At 59.2% G+C, this 11,648-nt stretch overlaps 1 long non-coding RNA gene across 1 annotated transcript; it reads left to right on the top strand.

The window, feature by feature from the left end:
- Nucleotides 1-808: 808 nt before the first annotated feature.
- On the top strand, nucleotides 809-5,566 carry LOC138849472 (uncharacterized). Its single transcript, XR_011388318.1, has 3 exons — nucleotides 809-1,590; nucleotides 3,386-3,509; nucleotides 5,239-5,566. It is a non-coding gene; the product is annotated as an uncharacterized lncRNA (long non-coding RNA).
- The last annotated feature ends 6,082 nt before the right edge of the window (nucleotides 5,567-11,648 follow it).

Below are 11,648 nucleotides of genomic sequence, written 5' to 3'. Positions count from 1 at the left end.
CTGCACTCTTGGGAACGCCGGGCTTTCTTCTCCCACAGGGCCTCTTCCCGCTTCGTGTAGCTGCGTCTTCCAGAAAAGAAGTCGACATTAACGTTCTCCTTGGTCTGAACTCTCCGCGTGAGGATCAGGACTTCCTGTCAAGTAAAACGCTTGAGAATTCGCCGTATCTGAACCTGGGCCGCTGTAACGAAGGGTCCTGCCCAGATGACGGAGTTCCCCCAATTCCCTCCTTTCGCCTTCAAACCCCGGAAGTTCAACCCAAGCCAGGATGCTCTTGGCTGTCCTTGCTGGGTGGGCTCAGGCTGAGCTGGGCCTCCAGGACACACACCTTCAACGGCCCTAAACCCCAGGCCAGGTAGGGCGTGCACTTGCGATCTGAACTTGACAAAGAGGCGGGCGGGAACAGCTGGGCTAGGACTGGGCGTGACTGCGGGCCCTCGGCCCTTTCCAACGAACATACAACAATTGTTCCCCTTACCACCGGAAGCTTCTAGAATCGCACCTGCGGCATGCCCGGACCTCCTGTGTTCCTCCGCCGTGTTTAGCAAAATGCTTGGTTTCCAGTGGTGACCGGTGCGGCTCGTGAGTCACTCGTTCCAGGAAACTGGAGCAGGGTTGCTCCCCGAATGCCGCCCGTTTCCTTGTTGTGGAGTCTTTTCTAAACACGGCCTGGCCTCCGGGGGTCAGGACTGGTCCTCCCTCCCTCCCTCGGGGCCGTCCCCTCTTCTCTGCCTCTCATCCTCTTCCTCCTCATCCCCAGTCCCTGGCAGCTGGAGACCGAGTGGCCAGGATTCCCCCGGCGCCCCCGCATCGCCCTTAACACTGCACCTGCTGTTCACGCCCCCTTTCCTGGAAGCCTCCTCCTCCTCCCCGCCCCTCCCCCAGTCCCTGCATGGCTGTGGCCCCCAGCACAGTGCAAACACCAGCACGGAGACCCGCTGCTGTTCACTCCACAGTCAGGATACCTCTGAACAAATAAGACAGAGCCATTTTTAATTGTTTTAATTATTTATTTTTATTTAGAGATAAAGTAACAGGGGGCGGGGGAGAATCCACTGGTTCACTCCCTAAATGGCTACAATAGCCCGAGCTGGGCTGATCCAAAGCCAGGAGCCAGGAGCTTCTTCCAGGTCTCCCACGTGGGTGCAGGGGCCCAAGCACTTGGGCATCTTCTACTGCTTTGCCAGGCCACAGCAGAGAGCTGGATCAGAAGTGGGGCATCCAGGTCTTGAACCAACACCCATATGGGATGCCTACTCCACAGCGCTGGTCCCGCAAAGCCATTTTTGTGACATGATGTCCACCCCGGCCCTTCAGACAGCTCTGCCTGCACCCCGGTAGCCACGCCCAGCCAAGCTGTCTCGGGGAGCCGGCCGGCCTCACTGCTTGCCGTGGAGTCGCCGTCACGGGGCTCGGCGTGCACGGCCGCTGAAGAGCTGCGTGGCCCCGAGCGGAGGCCCGCACTCTGCCTCAACTGTGGCCGAGAAGTGAATCCATCCGCGGGCAGCCGGCCAAGAGTGACCCCGTCCAGGAAGGACAGCCAACAGCAAACGGACTGCAGGTCTGCGGCTGCGTGGGGAGACAGGACAGGTGAGAGGACAATGCCCCGATGTCTGAGCAAGTCCCTTTTCTTGTCACACCCACAGGGGTCAGCAGGACACAAAGCCCCTGCCTCCAACACACGCCCATCTCTCCCCGGGCCCCGCCCACATGCCTGAGGGAGCCCAGCACACCTGGCCCCTTCCCCCGGGTGCTGTGGCCTACGCTTGGGCTGCGTAGCCCAGCTGAGCCCCGGCAGCTCCTGCCTTGCAACCCTATCTCCCCAGTAAGGCTCCCAGGGCCTCCCCGACAGGCCCGCACCCCCAGGATCCGCGTCCTGGCAGCCCCCACCCCCTCACAGTTGCTCTGGGGCATGGGCAGGAGTCTGTCTGCCTGGCGCCTGCTGTGTGCACCTGCTCCTGCCCAGGTCGCGCCCCACGACCTCGAGGCTCGGCAGGTTTATCTCGGTGCCCTCAGACACAAATAGCCGCACAGAAAGTGCCACCTCCATCCCATTTTATAGACACGGAAACTGAGACCCAGGAGATTAGATACGCTGTCCAAAGGCCAAGGATCCCGAGCGATAGACTTACCTTTGAGCTAAAGAGTTTCCAGCTCCCTTTGGAAACAGGCCTGGCTGTGTGAGCCGCACAGCTGCCGTGCGGGTGGGTTTCCTGGGAACAGGGAGGCTGGCTTAAAATCCGGAGGCTGGAGAGTGACGGAGCCTGGGACATTGGGACAGCTGGGGAGCAGGGTCGCCTGGGGGGGGGAACTGCTCCCAGGACCCCACCCACCCCAGGACACACAGGGGCGCACCACGTCTGCATCCATCCACAGGGAGGCCGACGCCAGGGTTGCAGGGGACTTCATCTGCTTCTCCTGAATGACAGCCGTCAGTCTCGCAGTCACAGACAGGTCTCCACACTCAGTGGGTGCACTCATGAAAACCCTTCTACAATCTGTCAGTCTTTCACACCTGAGTGAGAATTAGCAGCAGCTTCCGGCCTCCAGACTGCCGGGAGAGTCACTGACGGCAGCAGGGTGGCCAAGTCGCTGGCTTCCTGACGGCCGAGGGGTTTAGTGAGCCAGCGGGCAGGGGAGGACCCTGGCCACGGCCTCTGCAGCTCCCAGTCTCTGCTGGGTCAGCCTGGCTCGGGTATGAACCCAGAGAAGCAGCCTGGTGCCAAAGAGCCGGGGAGAGCCACAGGGGGCCACGGGGGGCCACGGGGGCCACAGGGGGCCACGGGGGGCCACGGGGGGCCACGGGGGGCCATGGGGGCCGGAGGGAGCCACTGGGGGCCACTGGGGCCACAGGGGGCCACAGGGGCCAGAGGGGGCCACAGGGGGCCACGGGGGGCACGGGGGCTAGAGGGGGCCACAGAGGGCCACAGGGGGCCACGGGGGGCACGGGGGCCGGAGGGGGCCACAGGGGTCACGGGGGGCCATGGGGGTCACGGGGGCCGGAGGGGGCTACAGGGGGCCACTGGGGCCATAGGGGCCGGAGGGGGCCACGGGGGGCCATGGGGGCCGGAGGGGGCTACAGGGGGCCACTGGGGCCACAGGGGGCCACGGGGGCCGGAGGGGGCCACAGGGGGCCACGGGGGGCCCGAGGGGGCCACAGGGGGCCACGGGAGCCAGAGGGAGCCACAGGGGGTCACAGGGGCCAGAGGGGGCCAGAGGGAGCCAGAGGGGACCACGGGGGGCCATGGGGGCCAGGGGGGCCACAGGGGCCACAAGGGGCCGGAGGGGCCAGCCTCTCTGCAGGGGCCACATCTGGCTTTGGGGTCGGCAGCTCCTGCCTGTGCTGTCTGCTGGGACGTCGGGTGGCATGCGACTGTGTTTGCAGGGAGCTGCAGTGTGCCCCGCCCCTCGCCGTCACCCTGGGGTCTTCTGTCCACACCTCTGGCTGGGAGCTCAGGACAAGCTCTGCTGCCAGCCACGGATCTCCTGTGTCGCCTTGAGTGAGCCAGGTGAGCAGTCACCCAGAGTTAGCTCACGGACCCACAGCAGGTCAGGATCTGCGGTCTACACTGCGGGCTCCCAGCAGCCCATGACCATGAGCCGCAGGGCCTGGAACCTGAGGCCCCTGAGGCATGGAGGCGGGGCCTGGGGTCAGGTACCCTCTTCTCCAGGGGCAGGGTGGGCTGTGAGTGCTTCAGAGAAGGGCCCAGCAGTGACCAGCAAAGGGACGGGCGTGCCTGGAAGGAGGCCGGAGGTGGCTTCTCGCTGGCATTCCCCAGGTGTCACGAAGTGGCCACACAAGTCAGCAGTACCCGGAACAGCACTTGAGTCGTAACCAGAGCTCGGGTGCTTTTACGAGGCTTTGTGGTGGTAAATCAATTCCATGGGTGCCCCTGCGCGCTAGACGGGGAGTGCTGGCTTCCCTTAGGGACAGAGCGCAGCAGAGGGCGTGGCCTGGGGCTCCTGGGCTGGGCCTTGGGGCTTGTCCCCTCCCCCTCTACAGGTCCCACCCCGGATGCCCCTGCGATCAGAGAAGGAGCAGAGGGGCCCAGGGATGCGGGGGGGGGGGGGGGGCAGCTGCAGAGTGGGGGTGGGTGGGAGAGAACAGGACGCAGGGAGGAGCTTCCTCCAGGCTGCTCCCCGGCCGCTGCACCCAGGTGCACCCCCTGAGCACGGGTGTGCGTCTCCAACACTCCCTTCATTGCCTCTGAAGGGAGCCGCCAGGACGTCACTGGTCAGCTCCTCCCATCACCAACAGAGGCGGCAGGTCATTCTTGTCCTGGTGCCCTGTCACTCACAGATGCACACCCTGGGGATAGCTAGGCCGCAGAGTGGGCCACAGGCCCCGCCCCTGCCAGGGGACTCAGACCCCGGGAGGCCGCCCAGGGGAGAGGAGAGCTCCCTGTGTTCAAGCACAGACATGGAGCCGCTTGGGGGCAAAGGTCGGAGGGGAAGAGGGGCTCTCCCAGGCGGGGAGACCCATGGGAGACACATGCAGAGAGCTGGGCTGACCCGAGACTGCACCCCCCCCCTTGGTGTGCAGCACGGTCACACACAGACCCACTGGGCGAAGGAGACCCCGGCAAGTGCCCCTGCACCGAGCCTGGTGCTGCGGATGCGGGGCAAGTCCTTCTTCAGGACCCAGGACCGGCACAGCCCAAGGTCACCGTCTGTGAGGCCCCAGGCCCTCGGAGGAGAGCTGGATTTGAACTGGGTCTGCAGTAGCCCTGGGTGACTGTGAGAATCTGTGCCAAACCCTCCGTCTATACCTCGTGTCCAGCCAGGTTCCCAAGTTCTTGTGTTAATAAAGTTCCGACAACATAGAGAAGTCCATGACTAAAAAAAAAAAGAATTCTTATTGGTCCCAGTGCTGTTGCATGGTAGGTTAAGCCTCCACCTGCAGCATTGGCATCTCTCTGGGTGCTGGTTCGAGTCCCAGCTGCTCCTCTTCCGATCCAGCTCTCTGCTGTGGCCTGGGATAGCAGTGGAGGATGACCCAAGTCCTTGGGCCCCTGCACCCACGTGGGAGACCCGGAGGAAGCTCCTGGCTCCTGGCTTTAGATCAGCCCAGCTCGGGCCATTGCGGTCATTTGGGGAGTAAACCATCGGATGGAAGACCTCTCTCTCTCTCTGTCTCTGTCTCTCTCTAACTCTGATTTTCAACTAAATAAATAAATCTTTTAAAAAAAAACATTTAATAATAACCACAGAGGTACATTTTTCCGAAAACTTGTCCAGAATGCAACCTCAGAAGGCAAAGAAATGGAAAAATCCCCAAAAGAGACTGAGGCGTGGTCAGTGGCGTGGAAAGATCTGATAATCTTGTTGTCAGAATTCCTGAAGGGCGTAACCAAGAGCCTGGAGAAGGCGCAGCGGTCCAAAGATGGCACCCAGGAATTTTCCAGAATGTTGAGACATCAATCTTGGGCCCAAGCAACTGAACGGTTCCGAACCAAAATAAGTGAAGAAGAAATCCAGAGACAACCATATCACAGAGAAACGTCAAAGAATTAAATTCAACATTAAAATTAAAATTCTGAACAGAGCCTAGGGTGTTCACTCACCACCTGGACTCTGCGGCTTCAGGTCTGGGGTAGGAAAGGAGGGAGGACCGCCGTGCTCACTCACAGCAGCTTGGTGAAAATCCTACGACACACACGGGAGCTGCAGGATACAAGGTCAAAACCTCGGGGCCGGCGCTGTGGCGCAGCAGGTAAAGCCACTGTCTGCAGCGCCTGCATCCCATACAGGCGCCGGTTCGAGTCCCAGCTGCTCCACTTCCCACCCAGCTCCCTGCTGGTGCACCTGGGAAAGCAGAAGATGGCCCAAGTATTTGGACCCCTGACCCCACGTGGGAGACCCAGATGAAGCTCCTGGCTTGCGCCTGGCCCAGCCCTGGCCATTGTAGCTGTTTGGGAGTGAACCAGCAGATGGAAGATCTCTGTTTCCCCCACCCCTACCCCGTCCCCCGCCCCATCACTCTGCCTTTCAAATAAATAAAATCAATCTTTACAAACCAACTTCTACAGACTAGCAAAGAAAAAAATGTCATGGATTTTGCTATGTTAAAATAAGTTATCTGGCCGGCGCCGCGGTTCACTGGGCTAATCCTTCGCCTGCAGTGCCGGCACCCCGGGTTCTAGTCCCGGTTGGGGCACCGGATTCTGTCCTGGTTGCCCCTCTTCCAGGCCAGCTCTCTGCTGTGGCCCGGGAGTGCAGTGGAGGATGGCCCAAGTGCTTGGGCCCTGCACCCCATGGGAGACCAGGAGGAAGCACCTAGCTCCTGGCTTCGGATCAGCACAGCGCACTGGGCGCAACACACCAGCCATAGCGGCCACTTGGGGGGTGAACCAACGGAAAAAGGAAGACCTTTCTCTCTGTCTCTCTCTCTCTCACTGTCCACTCTGCCTGTCAAAAAAATTAATAATAAGTTATCAACATGTGATACTGGTACATTTTCTAGCATAGAGTGCAAGGCTTCAACTCCCACACCGGGTGTAAACCAATCAGCCAGGCAATCGTCTTTCCGTTTCCTTATTTGTGTTTGGAGCCCAGCCACTCCTTCCTTCCAACTCTTTGTTAGTGTGTGACATATAGATACACACACGTAGTCCATATATAGATACATAGATTGTGTGTGTGTGTGTGTGTGATACATTGTTGTGAACTGCGGTCTCCCACTGTGTGTGCAGCCTTAGAACTCGCTATTCTCCTGACTGCTCTGGTCCCGATAGCCAACCCCTCTCCAGCCCGCTCCCACCTTCCCCAGCCCCCAGTGATGACAATTTTAAGTTCGGATGAATATTTCTAGCTTGTATACACGAGAGAGAACATACAGTGCTTGTCTTCCTGTGTCTAGCTCAGCAAATACATACATATGTTGCTTATAACAGCATCAGCAGGTGCAATACGGGGCCAGGGCGCTGTGGCACAGTGGGCTCAGCGCCCCCTATAGTGCCAACATCCCATATGAGCGCCAGTTCAAGTCCTGGCTGCTCCACTTCTGATCCAGCTCTCTGCTGTGACCTGGGAAAGCAGTGGAAGATGGCCCAAGTCCTTGGGCCCCTGCACCCACGTGGGAGACCCGGAAGAAGCTCCTGGCTTTGGATTGGCTCAGCTCTGGCCATTGTGGTCAATTGGGGAGTGAACCAGCGGATGGAAGACCTCTCTCTCTCTCTCTCTCTCTCTCTCTCTCTCTAATTCTGACTTTCAAAATCAATCAATCAAAGAAAGAAGGCAGGCAGGAAGGAACGAGAGTCTTGAGAAGGGAGGGGCGTGGTGTGCGGGCCGCGCTGCCCACTGGGAGCCAGCATGGAATCTCAGGGCAGCCTTGAGCTCACCTCCTGCAACAAACATGGCGGAATTTAAGGAAGCGGTTCTGGTGTTGGGGGGGGGGGCAGGGGCCGGTCTGTGGGGCAGAAACGGGGGCCGGAGCCGAGCGGCGCAGGTGTGGTCACAGCCCTGTCCCTGCAGGTTCTGCGCCGTCAACCTCCCTGCTCGCGGACCTTGGCTCAGCCTCAGCAAAGGCGCCCTGGTTTCCGCACGTGCGCGGCACAGCTCAGGCAGTCAGGAGCGGCTTGGTGCCTGCAGCCAGAACTGGATTCAAAGCCTGCCTCCACTGAACAAGATGCCCTGACCTGTGTGGGGTTGGGGCAAAAGGACAAATGGAGGTGCCAGGCCACAGACTGGCCCCCACTGCTACCCCAGCTCCAGCCTCGCCAAGGACAGTCCACACACGAGTGGACAGGCACCGAGCCCGCGACAGCCACGAGCCACCTGCAGTCCTGGGACGGGCACACCGGCTGCTCTGGCTGCCCCAGGGAGCAGGACCCAGGGTGGGCGCAGGCTCAGGGCTCCAGGGAGAAGGATCCAGATGGCACGTTCCTGGAGCCGGGTCTGGCTCAAGCTCCACCTGGACAGAAGTGGGGCCGGCCGCCTGTCCCTCAGGGAAGAGGCCTCGTGGCAGGTGGTCGGAGGGCCCAGTGCAGGCGCCCAGGGGCTGGGGTCCATGGCGGGAACTTAGCTGATTCACCCCAAACGACTTAGTCTTTGAAGCTCTCAGATCTGCGCGGGGCAGATAAACACAACCGTCCTGCTCACCTTTGTGCTTCCTTAGCTGTGGTGGGGTGGGCATCTGATGGCCCTTGGGGTACCTGCATCTCATATTTGGGCGCCTGGGTTCAAGTCTCAGCTGTGTTCCCAATTCCAGCTTCCGTTACTGTGCACCTGGGAGGCAGCAGGTGCCGGCTCAACAGGAAATCGAGGTTGATTTCCAGGCCCCTGGCTTTGGCCTGGTCCAGCACCAGCCATTGTAGGCACTTAGGGACTGAGCCACCAGATGGGATCTCTCTCTCTCTCTCTCTCCCTCCCTCCCTCCTTCTCTCTCCCTCCTTCTCTTTCTCTCAAATAATTAAAAATAAACAGAAAAACTTAAATTTAAAAAACCATGTAACAGCAGCTGGTGCTGTGGCGTAGTGGGCTAAGCTTCTGCCTGCAGTGTCGACACTCCATGTGGGCGCTGGTTCGAGTCCCAGCTGCTCCACTTCCAATCCAGTTCCCTGCTGATGTGCTGGGAAAGGAGTAGAAGATGGCCCAAGTCCTTGGGCCCCTGCACCCACGGGGGAGGCCCGGAAGAAGCTCCTGGCTCCTGGCTTTGGATTGGCTCAGCTCCAGCCACTGTGGCCATTTGACGAGTGAATCAGCAGATGGAAGTCCTTTCTCTCTCTCTCTCTCTCTCTCTAACTCTGTCTCTCAAATTGATAAATAAATCTTTTAAAAATACACATGCAACATAAACTTAGCTTTTTGAAGCATGCAGTTCAATAGTGCTAGCTCTGTTCACACAGCTGCACGAGAGACTTCCAGAATCTTCCATCTTGCAAAACTGAAACACATCACATAGATTAGACAGATTATCCAACACCTTAAACACCTCCCACGGCCCACCTGCCCGTGCCCAGCCCCCCACCACCCCCCACCCCACCGTCTGTTTCCGGGAGTTTGACGAGGGTCCAAGCCTCACTCAAAATGAATCCACAGCGCTTTTGCCTGGCTGGGTTCGCTCAGCACCACGGCCCCAGGTGCCGCCCACGCTGCAGCCCAACTAGGACACTGTCTTCCTTCAGGCTGAGAGCGGTCCCTGGTGCAGGAGTGTGAGGTGAACAGCTGGTTCATTTTCAAAGTGAGACCTGAAATGTCCACGCAAGTTCTTTTCCTATGAAACATTTGTTTGTTTGTTTGTTTATTGGAAAGGCAGGGAGGGGAGGGGGGCAGAATCAGTCAGCAGGCAAAGACATGTCACCCATCTACTGGACTGCTCCCCAACGCCTGCATTGGCCAAGGTGGGCGAGGGCGGAGCCAGGAGTCCAGGCTCCGTCAGGATCTCCCACGCAGGAGGTCTTCCATCTGCTGGTCCACTCCCCAGCTGTCCACCACAGCCAGGGCTGGGCCAAGCCCAAGCTGGGAGCCAGGAGCTCCACCCAGGTCTCCCCCCGTGGTGCAGGGGCCCGAGCACTTGGGCCATCTCCACTGCTTCCCCAGCACTTCAGCAGGGAGCTGGATCAGAAGTGGAGCAGCCGGGACTCAAACCAACGTCCAAATGGGATGCGGGTGCCACAGGAGGCAGCTCTACCTGCTATGCTACAGCACCAGCCCCAATAAACTTTAATCCCATTTTTCCAGAAACTTCTAGAAGTGCCCCGGTCTGTATTCAGACACACCTTTCCCCATCTCCAAACTTCGGCATCAGCGTCCCTCTGTCATTTGGGGGATTCTGTTGCGAGGGGAAGCCCACGGCAGGTGGGTCTCAGCCCTGCCTTCCTCAGCGAGCCCCCAGGGCCCCACCAGGCTAAATTCCAGGAATAGGCTTGCTGGATCCGACGGGCTGCATCGCTTCTGCTTTTTAAAAAATGGACTTGGGTTTGGGAGCTGTTTCAGGCTCAAAGCAAACCTGAGCAGGAAGCAGGGAGCCGCCCCCCAGAGGCACACCACCCCTGTCGCCGTCCCGCACCCGAGCGGCCGTCGGCTACAAGCCGGGAGCCCACGCATCCGTCCGTGTCACCTCAAGGCTGTGCTTGACATTCCTGACACCCGGCACTCACTCTTGGTGTCCGTGTGCTGAGTTCCAGCGCGGGTGTACCGACCTGCACACCAGGTGTTCGCGCTGCTCCAAACGCCCGCTCCGCCCCGGGCTCCGTCCCGGCGAGCTCTGCTCCTCCCCATGGTTTCCCTGTTCCAGAAGACCGTGTGGTTGGGCTTGTGCAGTGCACAGCCCTGCAGCCTGGCTGCTCTCACTGACCAGAAGGCGTTTGAGTTCCGCCTGTCTCATTTCCTGTCCACACTGAACAATGCCCCATTGTGTGTGCGTGCAGGCTCATCCATCCGCCCACTGCCGGGCATCCTGGCTGTGCCCAGGTTGGAGCAATTAGGAACAGAGCTGCTACAAACGTCGGCTTGTGTGATCCCAGGTTCTCGACTCATCTGAGTACGATCCCAGGTCAATCCCGACTGCTGAATCCGTGGCTGAGAGCGTGCTCAGCTTCCGAGAGACAGCCATGCTGTTTCCAGGGTGGCGTCCCGTTTAGGATTCCCACGGCCGGTGACTGATGCTCCCCAGGCTCCAGATCCGGCACTTGGTGTTGTCCCTGCCTGAGATTCTGACGCTGCGAAGGCCTGGGAAGACAGCTCACCAGCAACCGCGGAGCTGTTTCCAGAGTGGGGGTGCCACCTTGCACCTCCCACGCAATGCATGGGAGGGGCAGGAGCTCCGTTTCTATGCCCATACTCGAGAGGGGAATTCTTCTGTGATTCTAACAACACCGTTTCTTATCAGCTTTCCAATGTTTCCATAGCAAACAGTCCGGGAAGGCTGGGCCGAGCCCTCTGCTCAGGTCCTGGCCAGGCTGTGAGCAGAGGTCAGTCTGGCCGTGACCCCCGTGGGGCTGGCTGCAGAACGGTCCACTTGGGGCTCACACACCACCTTGGCAGAAGCGGGGTCCCTGCGGGTGGCTTCTCCTTGGCTCTCAGCTGGAAGCCACTTCAACCCCTACAGGTGCACTGGGTTTCCTGCCACATGCATCGTCAACTTGACCACTTGCTTCCTCGAAGCCAGAGAGAGAAGAGAGAGAGAAGAGAGAGAGAGAAGAGGGAGAGAGATAAGGGGGGGGAGAGAGAGAGAGAGAGAGAGATCAGAAGCAAGTCTCCAGTCCTTCCCCAGTCAGGGTGAGGGGACTGCCCAGGGCTGTGACTTTCAGGACAGACAAATCATGGGGACCACAAACCCCAAACATGCAGCTGGGAAAAGCCGTAGTGTGTCAGCAAATCTAAAACAAATACACAGAATTTCTAATCTAAAACAAATAAACAGAATTCCTAAACGTGAAGAACACAGAAAGTATCCTGGGAATAAAAGAAATCTTCAAAAACTTACATCCTCTGAGCAAAGAAAATGACTCATTCACAAAGCGAACGTGGAGAAGCCAGCAGAAAGCAAGAAGGCGCGTGCACGGATGTCTGCGGACAGCTGTCAGTCAAGGTCAGGACAGGAGATCGTTGTCCCGTTCAGGTCATTGTCGGCTGAGCTTCCCGGGGATAAAGAAGGCTCTGTGCCTCTGTGTGTTAAAGTTTGACTCTCGGAGGCCAAGCAGCTT

This window comes from Oryctolagus cuniculus, chromosome 4 (genome assembly GCF_964237555.1).
Source record: "Oryctolagus cuniculus chromosome 4, mOryCun1.1, whole genome shotgun sequence".
NCBI classification, from domain to species: domain Eukaryota; kingdom Metazoa; phylum Chordata; class Mammalia; order Lagomorpha; family Leporidae; genus Oryctolagus; species Oryctolagus cuniculus.
This window is presented reverse-complemented; position numbering and strand designations above follow the sequence as displayed.